The sequence below is a fragment of the Pongo abelii genome, chromosome Y (assembly GCF_028885655.2).
Source record: "Pongo abelii isolate AG06213 chromosome Y, NHGRI_mPonAbe1-v2.0_pri, whole genome shotgun sequence".
Lineage (NCBI taxonomy): Eukaryota > Metazoa > Chordata > Mammalia > Primates > Hominidae > Pongo > Pongo abelii.
The window spans coordinates 2,206,029-2,225,864 of record NC_072009.2 but is presented as its reverse complement, the minus strand read 5'-3'; the positions used below and the strand labels follow the sequence as shown (position 1 = coordinate 2,225,864).

General features: G+C 47.0%; 1 long non-coding RNA gene across 1 annotated transcript; it reads left to right on the top strand.

Annotated features, from left to right (window-relative positions):
• Positions 1 to 225: 225 nt before the first annotated feature.
• On the top strand, positions 226 to 18,577 carry LOC129053355 (uncharacterized). Its single transcript, XR_008518264.2, has 2 exons — positions 226 to 828; positions 17,312 to 18,577. It is a non-coding gene; the product is annotated as an uncharacterized LOC129053355 (long non-coding RNA).
• Positions 18,578 to 19,836: the final 1,259 nt, after the last annotated feature.

The following is a 19,836-nucleotide window of genomic DNA, read 5'->3' as shown; positions in this document are numbered from 1 at the left end:
GCCCCTCCCCGCGCGCTCGCCCCCGCGCCTCCCTCCCGCGCCCCCGCGCCCCCCGCCGCCAGTGGACGGCTGCGCGCTGCTGCCCGCGGGGCTGGCGTTTCCACCTGTCACCGCGCCGCCTCCGCCCCAAGTTTTCGGGGGACTTGCCCGGCGCGCCGCCTTCCTCCGGCTCTCCCCCATGGCCGCCGCCCCCTCCTCCCGGCCACCCCCCGGGCCCCCCGGGTCCCCCGCCCAGCCCAGCGGCCACCGGGCCCGGTGAGCGCCAGCAGCTGGGGGGACCCGGGCGGTGGGAGCCCCGCGCGCAGCCGCCTGCATCCGAGCGCGCCGGCCTCCGAGCAGCCACCACTGCCACCACCGCCGCCGCCGAGCAGCCACCCAGGCAGCGTCCGTCCCGGGCACGGAGCATTGCGGATGCGGCGCGGGGCTGGCGCGGGGCTCCGGGCGCGCTCGGGGGTCGTGAGCGCCGCGCCCCGCGCCCCCGCGCGCCCCCCGCCCTCCCGCGCGCCCCGCTGGGGCCATGCAGTCTCTCATCTCGCCGGTGACCAAGGCGATCCTGGTGGCCCTCTTCATCTTCGCCATCCTCCTCATCCTCTACGTGATCCTCTGGTACATCTGCCGCGATGTGGACTGTGACCACGGCATCTGAGCGCCGCGGACCCCCGGGGTCGCCACGCGGGGGGCGCCCCCAGCGCCAGGGCCATGGGGACTGAGCCGTCCCGCGGTGCCCCCCAGCTCGACGCCCGCGCCCCCTACTCTGGGCCCCACCGCGCGCCCTGCACCTCCACCGCCTCCTGGCCTTGACCTTCAGGGACGCACCGGGGAGAGCGGGTGAGTGCGCTCGTGCGGGCGCTTTGGGGGGCCACGGTTGGGGAGCCCCAACTTCGGGGAGGGCGCGGAATCTGAACGCGGGACTGAACCGAAGGATTCACGGAGCCCAGGGCTCCCCCATGGGGCACGGGAAGCGGCAGATGCGTGTGCAGAGAGGTGGGCGCAGGCCCCCCCGTGCCCCCTCCAGGTCCGTCCCACCCACCCCCTGGGCGCCTTGGGTCCGAGGAGCATAGGCGCTCCCGCCTGTGGCCGCCACCGATGCAGCAGAACGCGGGCTCTCGGGTGGGTCCGCTGCGCTATGGCACACCAGGCGCTATTGGGTCCCCAGCCCTCTGCTCCGGCGGTGGGGACCCCGCACTCAAGTCTCCTATAACCTCCATGGACAAACACGGAGAGCGCGAGGCTAGGAACCGAGTGAGCGTTATCCACGGCCAAGGGACACTTCTAGGGAGCAATGGGAAACAAAATTTCAACCAGGTCGGAAGGCGGTTTGCCTTTCTCACACTGCCAAGCGCCCCCAGGGAAGCCGAAGCCTTGGGGGTGGGGGGAGTAGGTGTCCTCCAAAGTCCTCTGGCCCCTGCTCCAGAAGGGAGAGGGACAGATGTGACAAGGATGAGGCTTTGCCCTACACCAAGTGTGCCGGGCAAGTTTGGGAAGGTGAAGCAATCTGTGACTTAAATAAATATCTTCTTAGCCACAAAAATGCCTCCCTTTGAATATTTCTCTGGGAAAAAAAAAAACTGTGAGGAAAAACACCCAGTTTAAATAGACTGCCAATTTATGCGTGGGCATGGCTTCCTTTGGTAATCAGGGCAGACAGAAGCTGTTTGGGGGCTCACTTCTGATCAGACGGAGCTGGGCTTGGTGTTATTTATGTTCGTTCATTCCTCTCTGATTAACAGTTTCCAGCCACTTAAGGGTTAAGGAAACTAAAAATCCTAGGACTTTTTTTTTTTTTTGGTCCCAGGATAATCTATAGATTGCTTGTCCCGGGAATCTTTGGAAATCCAGTGGGACTGCAAATGTCTGATTTGGGATGGTTAGGGTGTGAGTGTGAATGTGACTCTGTGTGTGTCTGTTTTCCACACACTGTAGTTGACACAGTGAGTGGTACTGCAGCACCTAACTCATGTCCACAGATGCCAGTGTCTGCAAAGGGTTGGCGGGGTTGGGGCAGGGAGGCATTAGGGGGAAGAGACACCACTTTCAGGATAACAGATATGATTTGAGAAAATGAAAACATTTTCAAAGTCCCCCCACATTCTCCATTAAAATACATTCTCATGGGACTCTGTGGCTGGGTACGTGTATTACATCTCCCAAGATGCCAAGTTTGTCTCTGGAATTTGTTGCCTCTCCTCAGCCTGACCCCCCAACTCCCAGGTCACATACCCAAATGTACGATTTTTACAGCTCAGTCCGAAAAGACTCTCTGACGCCAGAACGGACCAATATTTTTGAAGTACTGCGTGTGCTCCAGGTATTAAATTAACTGAAAAGAAACAGAGTAGAAGCTTGATTATGAAAATCCAAAATGGGACGCTTTGCAAATTATTCCCGGCACAGAGGAAAAGGCTACTGGAGCTTCACGCAAGCACATCCCACCCAGGGGATCCAAAATTATGCCAAGCACAAACCCAACGGGCTAGTTGAATAGAAAAAGGAAGATTTAATCCAAGAAGCCTGTTTCTCAGGTGAGGGTTTGGGAAGAAACAGGATTGTGGAGTCAGTCACTAGTGGGGCTTGTCTGGGAATGATATGAAAATACAGTTGCAGCTGAAACTAGATGTGAGCCACTAACCAAGCTCACCCTAAACATGATAGCTGAAGTCCTGTTCACATCTGATGATTCCTTAGAGCTTGTACATTCTCAGCCTCTCTCGGATTATTTTTCTTATATAAAATTTCCGTATTCCAATCGAGCACTGTTTATTCAATTTCCCAGAGAATGCCTTCTCATAAATTAGAAACTAGCCATCTACATATTGATTCTATGAACGATTGCATTAAAATTCCTACTTAATAGTCTCTACCATGTCTGCTGAAAGGCTCATCACCAAATGAGAACAAAACGCAGGGATTCAGAATTCAAATGGTAGGGCGCTCACAAAGTCACAAAGTGAACAGCTAATTAATGCTCTTGGAAAAGAACCCTCATCCCCATCACAGATAGTCTCCTTCCCCCAGAGAGACAAGGCTAGAACCAGAAAGAAACCTTTAGACAAAAGGAAATCGCAGTAACTCGTGTCTGTGTAGCCTCCTGTGTGATCTACAAAAGACCTTCCCGTGTGGTGTTCCTCCAAATCTACGCCACTGTCCTGGGAAGATGCCAGGTTGGTGCTAACATCCCTGTTTCAGGTACACAAACCAAGGCAGGTAGAAGTGCTTCTTGCCCAAGGTCATGCAGTGAGTCAGTGCAGAGTTGTCACTGGAAGTGACATAGACTCCCACTTGGAGCTTTTGGCTAGAGATTGGGGGGCATTTCTTTCTACAAGTGTGACTCTTCTCTGTGGTCCTGTTTTATGTCCATCAGTACACACTGACATCCATCAGTTCTCCAAGGGAGTCCTTAGATCATGGTGACCATTTGGGTATTTCTTTTCTTTCTTTTTTTCTTTTCTTTCTTTTTTTTTTTTTCTGAGATGGAGTCTTGCTCCCTCACCCAGGCTGGAGTGCAGTGGCGCAGTCTCGGCTCACTGCAACCTCTACCTCCCAGGTTCAAGCGATTCTCCTGCCTCAGCCTCCTGAGTAGCTGGGATTACCGGCACATGCCACCATGCCTGGCTCATTTTTGTATTTTTAGTAGAGATGGGGTTTCACCCATGTTGGCCAGGCTGGTCTCAAACTCCTAACCTCGTGATCCTCCCACCTCAGCCTCCCAAAGTGCTGGGATGACAGGTGTGAGCCACTGCTCCTGGCCTGTTTGGGTATTTCACACCTAAAGAAGATATGAGTATTCAAACAGCAGCATGATCACTCAGGATGCTTTCCTGGAACCTAGAAAGATAAGCCCTGACTGGAAAAAAGGACAATCTCAGTGAAGCTGGGAAAAGCATGATGAGACAGAAACCTCTGCACTATTATCGTAATTTTCTATGGACAACCCACACATGCAAGGGTGGCTATGATTACTGTCAAAAGACCTATGGTTTCCTCTAAATAACAATTACACCTAATAGTTGCTGAGTGTTTTACTAAACACCAGATCTGGAGTGAAAATAATATTATATACATTGTATTTTACCCTCCTGACAGCAACATGAATATAATTAGTATCCCAATTACACAGAATAGAAAAATAAGATTGGAAAAAAACAGGTTATGTAACTTCCCCAAGAATAAAAGAAAAAACTCAATCATCAGTAACCAAGCTTTTACCAACGGACCTGTGGCACACATGTGTGTTTATGGGGGGGGTGTGTGTGTAAAATCTCACATCCATTGCAGTGATATTACACAAAAGTTTTAAATTATATTTCTACTTGCAACTCTAGGGTTTAAAATTAATCATTCTCTTTAAAGTTTTTAAAAAATTGATTACAGAATAACTGCTAATTATCTATTTCTACACACTGCTCACACAGGTTTCCATTTTTAAAACTTTTTATGTATTTTTTTTTTTTTTAAGACAGAGTCTGGCTCTGTCACCCAGGCTGGAGTGCAATGGTGCAATCTTGGCTCTCTGCAACCTCCATCTTCTGGGCTCAAGCAATTCTCATGCCTCAGCCTCCCGAGTAGCTCAGACTACAGGCCTGAGCCACCATGCCCAGCTAATTTTTGGACTTTTTAGTAGAGGCAGCATTTCATCATGTTGGCCAGGCTGGTTTCGAACTCCTGACCTCAAGTGATCCACCCACCTCGGCCTCCCAAAGTGCTGGGATTACAGGTGTGAGCCACCGCGTCCAGCCAATATATTTTATGTGTTCCAAACTGTAAAGATTTTTATGAGTCTTAAAAAAAAAAAAATGAACCTTAAAGCGAAGCTGCTGAAAAAGTGGCCCTAAATGCATTTTTCTTGGGATCCCATATAGTGTGAAGACCCTCCTAAAATCTCCCTTATATGGTTTTGGCAGCTTCCAAACTTAAGGGGAAGGTCCCCCAAGGGGCAGAGAGGGCCTCCTGGAAACCTCAGCTTCTGTGCAAGAAGAGTTGAGGGAAGAGGGTAAATTCGATCTGTAATGAAGCTTGAGATGTAGCAAGACAAAACATCTAGACACCATAATGAGGGACAGTTGGTGGCAGTGACGAGAGGGGGATGTGGTCAACTAGATGAGAGAGAATTTTCTCAAGCTGATCATTAAGGACAGGGTGGGCACAGTGGCTCATGACTGTAATCCCAGCACTTTGGGAGGCCGAGGTGGGCAGATCACCTGAGGTTAGGAGTTCCAGACCAGCCTGGCCAACACGGTGAAACCCCGTCTCTACTGAAATACAAAAATCAGCCAGGCATGGTGGCGCATATCTGTAATCCCAGCTACTCAGGAAGCTGAGGCAGAAAAATCGCGTGAACCCTGGAGGTGGGGGTTGCAGTGAGCCGAGATGGCGCCACTGCACCCCAGCCTGGGCGACAGAGTGAGACTCCATCTCAAAAAAAAAGAAAGAAAGAAAAAAAAAAAAGAACAGGCTGCCTCAGAAGTGGTCAGAGGTGTTTGTTTGCCTTGTGTGTACTTCCCCAAGGGAAGTGTAGCGGGGAGGAGAGACGAATACGCAAGTGTTTGGGTCATAGGACTTCACACTCGATAAGAATATTTACATACCTTCCAAATTTATATCACTGAAAAAAAAAAAGATTATTTAGCAGAAGTAAATATTTTGGAATTCAAGATAAGTGACATGGGGGAAAAAGAATTGGGTTGAAAATCTCACTCTAGGCTGGGCGTGGTGACACATGCCTGTAATCCCAGCACTTTGGGAGGCCAATGTGGGTGGATCACCTGAGGTCAGGAGTTCAAGACCAGCCTGGCCACCATGGCGAAACCCTGTCTCTACTAAAAATACAAAATTTGCCGGACATGGTGACACATGCCTGTAGTCCCAGCTACTTGGGAGGCTGAGGCAGGAGAATTACTTGAACCTGGGAGGCAGAGGTTGCAGTGAGCCAAGATCATGCCATTGCACTCCAGCCTGGGTGACAGAGTAGGACTCTGTCTCAAAAAAAAAAAAAAAGGAAAAAAAACAAGGTTCTTTAGCAGAAGTAAACATTTTGGAATTCAAGATAAGTGACCTGTGGGAAAAAGAATTGAGTTGAAAATCTCACTGTTGTTTTCAAAGCTGTTCTCAGTTAATGAAGATGGAGCCTGAGGATGTGGCTCAGGTTATTGAGACACTCCTTAACCATTCTTCTCCTCCTTCAACCTAAAATTAAGATCCTTTTATATCTCCTCTTCTCAGGCTCTGTTCCACAGATGTTCATATTGGAACTTGCCTGCATTGCAGATGTCTGTAAAAAAAAAGTGGGGAGAGCGGAGAGGCAGGCTGAAAGATAATAGAGAATTCCAAGGTGCCGACAGAGAAGGAAAGACCAGCCTGGGTCTTACATATTAGCTCTGTGATACTCCGAGCTCCACAGTGTCAAGCTAAATCCCACTTAGAAAGTGAAGTAGGAAATAGATGTAGATTTGGAGCTAGGAGGGGCAGTGCCGCGGCCTGACTCAGAGAGCTGGGTCCTTTCAGGATGTAAGATACACGAAACGGAGGACTCCTAAGAGGAAGAGGAGGCTGCGTTCACTTTCACGCACTTCCCAAGGCAGCGTGTCAGGCCGGGAAGCTGTACAGTGGGAAGAAGAATCTGTAACAGCGCCTCAAAGCAGGAAAACAACACCGTACCATAAGCCAAACCCCTGCTGTGCTTTCTGAGTAATGCCATTTCTAAAAAGATCATGTTTCCACGAGTTATTTTTTCCCCTCTGCCGATTTGGTCTAGCAACATGTAAAGTGTAAATTCAAGGGAAACATGAGTGAAATAGAAAGGGTGACTTTGGAGGTACCTACAGTCAATGCAGTGCTGTGATGGGGCGTGCTGACCTAGAGGGGGATATTCCCCCATCGGAGAAAGGTCCCAGGGCCCTGCTGCTGTCTCACAAACCTGAGCGCTTCCTTTCCGAAACTATCCCCAGAGGCAGGATCTTTCAAGAAATGTTGTCCTTGGTCCTTGTCTTGCATCCTTAGCTAGGGAGCCTTCCAGGCAGAGGCTAGGATTTTTGGAAATGCCTAAGCCTCCTTCAGCGCCAAGTCTGGGGGATAACTTTAGAAGCCAATTTAATCAATATGGCTTTTAGCTCAAAATAGCGCCAGTGTAAGGTAAGGTCTAGACAGGCGCTTGGAGGCAATTCTGAAACAGTTCCAAAAATAGTTTGAAGCAAACTGGGCCCTTTGAATGAGTAGCCGGCCTTCTGGAGGAAAGGGATCAAACTCACTCGTGTGCAAAACCTCAGGTGCAATTTGTGTTGTAATCTCTCCTCGGTCACCTCCTAACTAGGATTTTTCGGGTGGGGGAGCAAGATGTATGCATTTATTGAACACCTACTGTGGGTTTATGACAATTTTACGCTTTTATTATGAAACCTTGGGATAGGCTGTTATGTTTTCCTCTGGGGAAGGTGAAGACTGTCTGTAATTATGCGCTCAAAAACCTGTCCATGGTCGGGCGCGGTGTCTCACGCCTGCAATCCCAGCACTTTGGGAGGCCCAGGCTGGAGGATCACTTGAGGTCAGGAGTTTGAGACCAGCCTGGCCAACATGGCGAAACCCCGTCTCTACCAAGAATACAAAAATTAGCCAGGTGTGGTAGTGCACACCTGTAATCCAAGCTACTTGGGAGGCTAAGGTGGGAGAATTGCTTGAACCCAGGAGGCAGAAGTTGCAATGAGCCAAGACTGTGCCACTGCACTCCAGCCTGGGCGACAGAGTGGAACCCTGTCTCAAAATAAATAAATAGTAAATAAATAACTGTCCACTAGGGATCTCAAGGCCAGGTTGCCAGCGGTCAGCAGTGGCTATTTTTCATGTCATTGTACTATCTCTTACCATCTGACCAGACTCATCCTTCCATTTCATCCGCTTACCCCCTGTCTCTGAGTCATCAGATGACTAAGCATACCTATGGGTTGGTACTGTTGGCGTGAATGCAGTGATTCAGGTTGTAAGTGAGCCCACCACACAGAAGGCTCACGGAAAGATCCTCAGGGAAAATGGACAGACATCATTAGTGAAAGAGAAAAGCAAAGTATCCCCAAAGCCTACCCATTAATGGTGGTCTGAACACAAGGCATTGCTGCATTACTCTTCATTGCTCCCTAATTCCCATGTCTGTGAAGTGTGACTGTAATTACGATGAAAGCTAAGTGAATTAAATATGATTTTCTTTTTTTTTTTTTTTTGGAGACGGAGTCTTGCTCTGTTGCCCAGGCTGGATGTGGCGAGATCTCGGCTCACTGTAACCTCCACCTCCCGGGTTCAAGCGATGCTCCTGCCTCAGCCTCCTGAGTAGCTGGGACTATAGGCACCCACCACCACACCCAGCTAATTTTTGTATTTTTAGTAGAGATGGGGTTTCACTATTTTGGCCAGGCTGGTCTCGAAATCCTGACCTCAGGTGATCCGCCTGCCTTGGCCTCCCAAAGTGCTGGGATTACAGGCATGAGCCACTGCTCCCAGCCAATTTTATTTAGTATCTCGTCTTTTAGCATGACACCAATGGACAAGTCTAACGGGAATTACAATAACACGGAAATTGGATCTTTCCTACCATCAGCAAAAATGTCAAGACCACAAAAGACAAAACAAACAAACAAAAAACTATCTAAGTGAATAAAATAGTAGAGGCAAACAGAAATATGAGAATAAAGGCATCTAAAAAAGATGCTTAAGAAAAAAACTTTGAGGAGGCCAAGGCAGGCGGGATCACTTGAATTTCAGGAGTTCGAGGCCAGCCTGGCCAACACGGTGAAACCCTGTCTCTACTAAAAAAAAAAAAAAAAAATTAGCTGGATGTGGTGGCAGGAAACTGTACTCCCAGCTACTCAGGAGACTGAGGCAGGAGAATCACTTGAACACAGGAGGTGGAGGTTGCAGTGAGCTGAGATCTGGTTCAAGCAATTCTCCTGCCTCAGCCTCTTGAGTAGCTGGGACTACAGGTGATTCTCTCACCTCAGCCTCCTGAGGAGCTGGGACTACAGGCATGTAACACCACGCCAGGCTAATTTTTGTATTTTTTTGTAGACATGGGGTTTTGCCATGTTGCCCAGGCTGTTCTCAAACTCCTGGGCTCAACCGAGCCTCCTGCTTCAGCCTCCCAAAGTGCTGAGATTACAGGTGTGAGCCACCCTAACCACTGCAAACATCATTTCTTTTTCTTTTTCTTTTTTTATTTTTAATTTATTTTATTTTATTTTTTTTTTTGAGACGGGCTCACTCTGTTGCCCAGGCTGGAGTGCAATAGCACAATCTCGGCTCACTGCAACCTCTGCCTCCGGGGTTCAAGTGATTCTCCTGCCTCAGCCTCCCGAGTAGCTAGGATTACAGGCATGTGCCACTGCACCTGGCTTAATTTTGTATTTTTAGTAGAGACGCGGTTTTGCCATATTGGCCAGGCTGGTCTCAAACTCCTGACCTTAGGTGACCCACCCGCCTTGGCCTTCAAGTGCTGGGATTACAGGCCTGAGCCATCCTGCCCAGTGCAAACATCATTTCAATATCCCCTTGCATCCTGCAAGGGTTCTCCATCTGGGGACAGATGGTGGGGCAGTAAACCTTCAGAAGTGCAGAGAGACAATGGGTGCTTTCCTCAGGGGCAGGGGAGATGAATTCAACCAAGAACACAACTCTTGAGGAGGAAGACAACTGCAACGTTGGAACCACCAACCACAAGTGGCTATTGAGTATGGTTTCATTCAAGGCTTGAATATTTATTTTTATTGAGCTATATTGATTTAAACATAAACAGCCACAGGTGGCTGGTGGCTATTCTATTGGATAGCACAACTAGAATTGTAATATATGTGCTGTTTGATTCATTCATTGTATTAGTTTGCTAAGGCTGCCATAACAAAGGACCACAAACTTGGAAGCTTAAACAAGGGACATTGATTCTCCCGGAGGCCTGGAGGCTGGAGGTCTGAGATCCAGGTGTCGGCAGGGTTGGCTCCTCCTAAGGCCTCTCTCCTGGGCTTCTAGACACCATCTTCTCCCTGTGTACTCACAGGGTCATCCCTCTGTGTGTGTCTGTGTCCTCGTCTCCTCTTCTTATAAGGGCACCAGTCCTATTGGATCAGGCCCTACCCTAATGACATAATTTTCACATAATTACCTCTTCAAAGGCCTTATCTCCAAACACCATCACAATGAGGGCTAAGGTTTCAACACAGGCATTTCGAAGAGACACAATTTAGCCTGAAACCCTCATTTAACAAACCTTTCCTGGCTCTTATGTACCAGCAGTTATAATACTGGACAAACCTGGTTCCTGCTCTCTGAGTGTAAATTCCCAGCTGGGGAGATGGCAAGGTTATTTGATAATTGTGGTACATTTTGGTCCAAGATATAACAGAAGTCCGGGCCACGTGCCATAGAACACCTGGCAGACAGATCTCAGAGTCTCTGTGCTACAGGAACATGGAGGAAGAACCCAGGTGGGCTTGGGAGGAGATGTTTAAGGCATCGTGATGCTTGGTGTAGCCCTGAAGGTCAAGATACAGTTATCCAGATAACGCTAAGGCGAAGATTCATTTCAGGTAGAGGAAGCCACAGCACGTGAGATCATGCATGCACACATACATATGTGCACACACACACACACACACACACACACACACACATAATTCCATGCCCAAAGGCAGCAAATTCTGCAGCCCAATTTGTATTCCAGAGCCTGCTGTTGACCAGGTTTGAGATATGTCCTGAGACCAAATCATGCCTCAGTGTCTTTTTTTTTTTTTTAGATGGAGTCTCGCTCTGTCGCCAGGCTGAAGTGCAGTGGCGCGATCTCGGCTCACTGCAACCTCCGCCTCCCGGGTTCAGGTGATTCTCCTGCCTCAGCCTCCCGAGTAGCTGGGACTACAGGTGCACGCCGCCACACATAGTTAATTTTTGTATTTTTAGTAGAGATGAGGTTTCACCATGTTGGCCAGGATGGTCTTGATCTTTTGACCTCATGATCCACCTGCCTCAGCCTCCCAAAGTGTGGAGATTACAGGCGTGAGCCACCACCCCTGGCCAGCTTAGTGCCTTTTTAAACGGGCTTCCCTCCCTCCCTCCCTCTGCAAATGCTCTATGTCTTTGAATCCCAACCTCAGTCTCTGTGTCTGGGGAACCCACCTTATGACAACACCTTATCCACACATAAGTTTGGCAGGTAAGTAACATGATCATCCCTCGATAGACATGCTGCCTTAGGCCCAGGTCACCTGGCCAAGGTCCACCACTCATTGAGCACCATGATTCTCCATGTTGGACCTCTGCCTCAAGGATTCATGAATAAACAGAGAAAGGGGCTGATAAAGGTTCTTGTATACTAAAATTGCACATCTGGAAACTGACTCTGAAAGCGGTGCCATACCTGGAACATAATTAGTGCAGGTCAAAAGCAAACCCATCATCCTGCGTGTTGTTTCCTCTGGCCCTTCTTCCTGCTCCCTGGAGCCATGTTGGCATTCAACAAGACAGCATGAGTGGATATGTTTACACCTCTTGCAGTATTTTCGGGTTTTCCTGGGGCCTCCCGGAATCTCTGTGTCTGAAAGCAAGCCAGGGATGCTTTTGTGAAGGTGGCAACCCCAACTCTAAGGCCAGCCGAAAGAGTACTCTCTGTGCCTCTCAAGTTACCCCAGCTTCTTGGCCATCTGACTCAGCCCTGTTGGGCATCAGTCTCGTGGAAAGACACAGTAACGGGTGGAGACCTACCCATTCTTTTTGTTTGTTTGCTTGTTCTTTGTTTTGAGATGGAATCTAGCTCTGTTGCCCAGGCTGGAGTGCAGTGGCGTGATCTCAGCTTACTGCAACCTCCGCCTCCCGGGTTCAAGCAATTCTCCTGCCTCAGCCTACCGAGTAGCTGGGACTACAGGTGCATGCCACCACGCCCAGCTAATTTTTGTATTTTTAGTAGAGACGGGGTTTCACCCTGTTGGCCAGGCTGGTCTCGAACTGCTGACCTCAAGTGATCCATCTGCCTCAGCCTCCCAAAGTGCTGGGATTACAGACGTGAGCCACCTCGGCCAGCCCCCACCCATTCTTAAAGATAAGATTTATAGAGTTACAGCTGGGGAAAAGACAGACAGGAATTAGCTTCCTTGCAAAAGCTGAATTGGATGCGGCTGGTTCCTGGGGCTAGCAAATGTGAACATCATGATAATTTGTGGGGATCAACCCATTCTCTTACCAACAGCAGCGATTCAGGAGGTGGTAGATGGCGTTCCCAGCTGAACGTTTGAGATACTCAAGTGAAGGAAAGCCCTTTTCAGTAGGCTTTGAATTCTTTGAGAAGGTATCAAGGAATTCCCTATACCCCCAAGCTTCGTCCCAAGTGCTCAGAATAAATAACTAGTCACTTCCAAGTTGCTCCAACTGATTTGCCTGGAGCAAGGACGGGTCCCTGGGGCACTGGATCTTCCTTGACCCAGACGTTTGGGTCATCCTAATTGGGAAGAGTCTTTATGCCACTGTGAAAGGTGGAGGGACTGGAGTTCAAAGGGGTGAGAGGTGGAGTAGCAGCCTGCCCTGCCTGGTGTCCCTGGAGATCATGGGGCTTTTGGGGGCCTCTGGGGAACACAGCTATGTGGCTACAGCCCCGCCTAGTACTCCACTGTGGTACCCGGAGCCCTGTTTCTGTATTTTCCTTGGATGCCCCAGGTTTTCAGGGTCTGGAACAACTCTACCCATCAGAAATAAAATATAGGCTGGGCACGGTGTCTCACACCTGTAATCCCAGCACTTTGGGAGGCCAAGGTGGGTGGATCACTTGGGGTCAGGAGTTCGAGACCAGCCTGGCCAACACGGTGAAACCCCCTACTCTACTTAAAATACAAAAATCGGCCAGGCGTGGTGGCGGGCGCCTGTAATCCCAGCTACTCAGGAGGCTGAGGCAGGAGAATTGCTTGAACCCAGGAGTCAGAGGTTGCAGTGAGCCAAGATGGCGCCATTGCACTCCAGCCTGGGCGACAGAGTGAGACTCGGTCTGAAAAAAAAAAAAAAAAGAAATACAATATGATCCACATAAGCAATTGAAAACTCTTTGTTAAACACATTAACAAAGGAGTAAAATGAAAATGGTGAAATCAATTTTAATAATATGTTTAATCACTATATTGAAACAGTCTCCTTTTAACGGGTATATATATTTATATTTACATAAATATATGAATTTATATTTCATGTATGTTTTTAAATTTATTAAATTTGTACAAATTTTATTAAAAATGTATGAAAATATGGTATTTAATAATAAATATGGTATTTAATGACACTAAATAGTGTCATTTTAACATGTATGCGTATTTCTATATTTACATAAATATATAAATTTACAGTTTATGTATTTTTAAAATCAAATATATACAAATTTTATTAAAATATATTTTCATATATTTAATCACTATATCAAATAGTCTCATTTCAACATGTATATATTTATATTTACATAAACAAATTTATAGCTTATGTATATTTTTCAGTTTATTAAATTTGTACAAATTTTATTACAATATATTTATATATAAGATATTTATTTTATCACTATATAAAATAGTCTCATTTCAAAATGTATATTTATATAAATATATAAATTTATATTTTATTTATTTTTTAAATGTAAAATATGTACACATTTTATTAAGATATATTTCTGGCCAGGCATGGTGACTTATGCCTGTAATCCCAGCACTTTGGGAGGCCAAAGTGGGCAGATCACCTGAGGTCGGGAGTTTGCGGCCAGCCTGACCAACATGGAGAAACCCCATCTGTACTAAAAATACAATTAGCCGAGCGTGGTGGTGCATGCTTGTAATCCCAGCTACTTGGGAGGCTGAGGCAGGAGAATCGCTTGAACCCGGGAGGCAGAGGTTGCAGTGGGCCGAGATCACGCCGCTGCACTCCAGCCTGGGCAACAAGAGTGAAACTCAGTGTCCAAAAGAAAAAAAAACGATATATTTCTATATAAACATATATTTATAAATGTCATAAATGAATATATTTTATAAGTATATAAAATAATTGTATACATATACACATAATTTATTTCAAATTTATATTTTAAAAATATATGTGTGAATATATTTAGAATTGTATATATAGGTATAATTATTTAGAATTGTGTATATAGTTATTTAGAATATATTTATAATTTTATGTATATAGTTATTTAGAATAGATTTAGAATTGTATATGTAGTTATTTAGAATAGATTTAGAGTTGTATATATCTTTATTTAGAATTATTTAGAATAGATTTAGAGTTGTATATGTAGTTATTTAGAATTATTTAGAATAGTATATGTAGTTATTTAGAGTAGATTTAGAATAGTATATATAGCTATTTAGAATATATTAGAATTGCATGTATAGTTATAAGTGAGATAGCGCACATTCTTTTTTCACACCAAGTCTTCAAATCCAGTGTCTATTGTACACTTACAGCACAGCTCAATTCAAATGAACTGACATCCTTTGGGTGTTTGTCCCTCCCGAATCTCCTGTTAAAATAGCATCCCCAGTGTTGGAGGTGAGGCCTGGCAGGAGGTGTTTTGGTCACAGGAACAGATTCCTCATGAATGACTTGGTGCCATCCTCTTGGTAATGTGTGAGTTCTCACAGTATCAGTTCATGCAAGAGCTGATTGTTAAAAAGAGCCTGGCTCCTCCTCCTCTCTCTCTTGCTCCCTCTTTCATCATGTGACACTCTGGTTCCCCTTGCCTTCCTCCATGAGTAAAAGCTTTCTGAGGCCTCACCAGAAGCTGAGCAGATGCCAACACCATGCTTGCTTCTTATACAGTTTGCAGAACGGTAAGCCTAATACACCCCTTTTCTTTAATAAGTCACCCAGCCTGGGGTATTCCTTTATAGCAATACAAAATGGACTAAGAGACCACATCCAAATGCCATCTGTGGCTGGTGCCCCCAGTCTGGATAGCACAAGTCTCATTTTGTCTTCCAGCTAACCCTATGCTGTTTTTATGGAATTTCTCTCCCCTGGCCCTGAAGAAAACATCTCTTCCCTCCCTGGCTCTTCTCTCATCTTCACTCTCAACCATCTGGTAGTTTTCTACATATGGTATTTAGCCAGAACTAGCCCTGATGGAGGGGCCTCCCCGCACACAGCCCGAGCAAATTCACACAGGACTAAAGTCTGTTTCTTTATTGGGTCATTGTCTTTCTGGGTAGACTGACAGTGAGTGGGGATTCAGAATTTCTGTCAAGCTCCAGACAGGTCTTCTCAGGCTCCAGCACCCCAGATGCTTGTGTCTTGACTTCCATTTGGTTCTACTATATGCAGAATAAAAGTAATCTATAAATGGAAAAATGCGGCCGGGCACAATGGCTTAGGCCTGTAATCCCAGCACTTTGGGAGGCCAAGGCGGGCGGCTCATGAGGTCAGGAGATCGAGACCATCCTGGCTAACATGATGAAACCCCGTCTCTACTAAAAATACAAAAAATTAGCCAGGCGTGGTGGTGGGCACCTGTAGTCCCAGCTACTCGGGAGGCTGAGGCAGGAGAATCACTTGAACCCGGGAGGTGGAGGTTGCAGTGAGCCGAGATCACACCACTGCACTCCAGCCAGGGCAACGGAGCGAGATTCCATCTCAAAAAAAAAAGGAAAAATGCTAGTTATGCAGGTACTTGTTAGGGTCTCCTGCCCACCCCCCACCCCGCACCCTTTGTAATCTAAACTCTTCCGTTTACTGGACTTCACTACTTTCCTCCTGATGTCCTCTTTCTGTCCCAGGATCTCATCCAGAACCCACATTACATTGAGTCATGTCTCCTCTTGGCTGTGACAGTTTCTCAGACTTGCCTTGTTTTTCATGACCTCGAAGCAAGGTCTTGTACATGATTCTTGTATGGGTTTATTTATTAAAACGATATTTATTTGGCTCACGGTTCTGCAGACTGTTCAAGAGTCAAATACAAGACCTTACTTCAAGGTCATCCAAAGCAAGGCCTGCAGACCATACAAGGGCCCCTTGCCACAAATGGCACTTGGATGTGGCTTGTGTAATAGTCCATTTTGTATTGCTATAGAGGAGTAACTGAGCTGAGTGATTTATAAAGAAAAGAGGTTTATTTGGCTCACAGTGCTGCAGACTATACGAGAAACATTGTCTTGAGGACAACGGGTCAGGTATTTTGTCAAGCGGTCCCTCTGTCGGGATTTGTCTGCAACTTTTCTTGTGGTGAGACTAGGGTGGTTGGCTTTGGGGAGGATGACAGCAGAGATGAAGAGTCATATCAAGGTACATACTGTCAGCATGACCTACCATTGTTGACGTTGGCCTTGATCACGTCTGAGGTGGTGTTTGTCAGATTTCTCCACTGAAAAGTTATTGATCTCCCTGACCATGCTCTTTGAAAGGAAGTCTCTACATGCAACCCACACTTAAAGGAGTGGGGAGTTATGTTTCATCTTCTTGAGAATAAAACATCTACATCAATTATTTGGATGGGACTCTTCTGCCTAGGGGATTTGTATCTCCTCCTTCATTTATGTTTTTATTCAATAATTGATTGCTTTGGGTTACCATCTAATATTATTTTATTTTATTGCCCAAATTGTTCCAGCTTTGAGCACCAGGAGCTCTTTCATGTTGGCTTTTGCTTATCTTTCACACCCCCATTTTTTTGTGTATTTGAGCATTTTCTTATTTTCTTGTACTACAAGATGGTCCAGGCATATCTGTATCACCCAAGCTCCATTCTTAGAATTAACCATTATTCCAGAGAGCCCTGGTTCTTTTTTTTGAACATGATACTAGGAACCAAAGTGCTGGGTGAAATGACTTCTCAGTAGCATTAAAGAGATGTACTGGCTGGATGCCGTGGCTCATGCCTGTCAGCACAGCACTTTGGGAGGCTAAGGTGGAAGGATTACTTGAGTCCAAGAGTTCAAGATCAGCCTGGGAAACTTAATGAGACAAAAAAAAAAAATTAAAAATTATCTGCTTGGTGGCACACACTTGTAGCATTAACTACTCAGGAGACTGAGATAAAAGAATTGCTTAAGCCCAGGCGTTTAAGATGACAGTCAGCTATGGTTGCGCCACTGTGCTCCAGCCTAAGCAACAGAGCCAGGCCCCATCTCTAAAAAAAATTAAAAAGTGCAAGGGTTTGAGATTACAGTCAGCTGTGATTGCATCTCTGCACTCCAGCTTGGATAACAGAGCCAGACCCTGTCTCTAAAGAGAGCAGGAGGCGGCGGTGGGGGGTAACCCTTCATCAGATCACCATTGATTTTTTTTTTTCTTACTCTTTTTTTTCCTTCTGTTTGCATCTGCTTAGGGCCCTTAAAGTGATGGAGTGGCTGTGGAGTCTTCAGTTTGCCTGCATGCCAGGTGCAAGCCAGGGAGGTGTAAGAGCATCCCCCTCATAAGCTACCAATAGGCCAGGACTCCAGTGTGGAGGGATGGATCTCTGAAGGTCACTGCTTGGCCCTTCTCTGAAGACCGTCCACCAGCATGTCAGCCCAGCTGCACTGCAGGAGTGAAGGGTGAGATGACTGTCAATAAGGATAAAGGCCATCTTCCCCGCCTGTCACTCATTCTGCCAAGCCATCACTGGGCAACCAGGACTCATGGGCAGTGTCACCTCTGGGGCCATGCTGGCATCTGTAACCTCCATTCCATCCTTGTGGTCCCATCCAGCCATCTCTGCCCCCTTGCCTGGCCCATTCTGTTGTGAAGTTTTCGTCTGCCTTGCTCTTGTGCAGAGTCGGAATTCACAGGGGTTCCCATGCCCAAGGGAAGCCCAGTGGAACTATTTACTCTTATTACTGGCTAGAGACGTCCAGAGGACAAATCAGCTTCAGATTATACTGTCGTTAGAGTAGGTGCAACTGGGGGGCCTTGCTCTACTTAACTCTCCAATGCAATCCATGCTGCCAGCTTCATACAGACTCCATCCAGTGCAAGTGGCTTCCTTCTGTGTGCAGAGCAAATGCTCCAGGGAAGAGACACAAAGGATTCCCCATCATCATTGTTGCCAAGTGACCCCAAATATTCCTATCTTGTCTGTTGTAAAAAGGAAAAATCATGTCTTGGAAGAACAGCATCGCCCTACAGATACAGACTAAACACTTTGCACATGAAACAAGAGTCCCAAAAATTTCTAGAAGCAAATCTCGCATTCGTGACCACCAGACCTACGGGATGTGTAAGGCACATTCTCAATCTCATCACTTGTGAGAGTTGCATTGCCTAGTCCAGCAGCCGCGAAGGACTCTCTGCTGTTTTTCCTCTGCTTCATTTAACACGTGAGAGTGAAGAGATGAAGATCGAGGCGGGCCCTGCACCAGGGGACATGTATATCTCTCTGAATGTCCTTGACAGACAGCAGCAGCCCAGCGATGCCCAGCCCCCATCCTGTCTGTATGCACCCTGGTGAGCATTTTCTACAGTCTCCTAAACGCTCCCATTATTCTGTTTTGCAGGTGTGATGTGTGGCACCTCAGTGTTGTCATAGCTTCTGCCTCCTCCGTGTGGAGAGAGGGCATAAAGACAGAGCTGAGATATTATGGCTATTCCAGAAAATAAAATATTTTTTGAAACCACATGGCTCAGGTGTAGCTCTTTGTGTCATTGTGAAAATAGAACCCTGGCCCGTATACCATTAGCTTGGCAGCACTTGGATAACAGACAGAGTATTCACTGGCCCTGCAGAGGAGCATGGGTGGACACGAATTTATCAGCTGATGTTGGCACAGTTTGCTGTTGGTGCATTATTATTATTATTATTATTATACAGAGTCTCACTCTGTCATCCAGGCTGGAGTACAGTGGCATGATCTCTGCTCACCACAACCTCCGCCTCCCGGGTTCAAGCAATTCTCCTGCCTCAGCCTCCCAAGTAGCTGGGATTACAGGTGGCCGCCACCATGCCTGGCTAATTTTTTGTATTTTTAGTAGAGATAGGGTTTCACCATGTTGGTCAGGCTGGTCTCGAACTCCTGACCTCAGGTGATCTGCCCACCTCGGCCTCCCAAAGTGCTGGGATGACAGGAGTGAGCCACTGCGCCCGGCCTCTTGGTGCATTCTATAGAATGAGATGCCTCTCACGTGGTGTCCATAGCTATGGGAAGGGATGCTTTCTATTAAAACAACAACAACAAAAAGCGGCTGGCAAAGCTCGCATGATGATTTTAACAATCGAGCTATTCTATAGTCATTTTCCTAAAGGAGGTCTGGGTTCTCTGTGTCTCGGAAAAACTCAGGAAGGCTCCTCACCCTCTGCACAGGGGAACACAGCACTCCACCCTCGCTGGTCTCAGCTTTCACTGGGCAGGCGCTCAACGTGCCAGTCAGACCACTAGGCAGAAAAGCCTGCTGTAAGATTCACACAAGTACCTCACCTACCCCAGAACAGGGTCAAAAGCTAAGAGACAAAGTTTGAAAAGGCATATTTCATAAGTACAATTTTAATTGTATTTATGATTTAAAAAGAACATGTTTTTCTTTTTCTTTTTTTTTTTGAGTCAGAGTCTCGCACTGTCGCCCAGGCTGGAGTGCAGTGGCCTGATCTCGGCTCACTACAACCTCCACCTCCTTGGGTTCAGGGGATTCTCTTGCCTCAGCCTCCTGAGTAGCTGGGATTACAGGCTTACACCACCATACCTGTCTAATTTTGTATTTTTTTTTTTTTTTTAGTAGAGACGGGGTTTCAGCATGTTGGCCAGGTTGGTCTCGAACTCCTGACCTCAGGTAATCTGCCCACCTCGGCCTCCCAAAGTGCTGGGATGACAGGCGTGAGCCACCGAATCCCATCGACTCATGTCTTAATACACTTATTTTATTATTAGCCCCAAGAAGGAA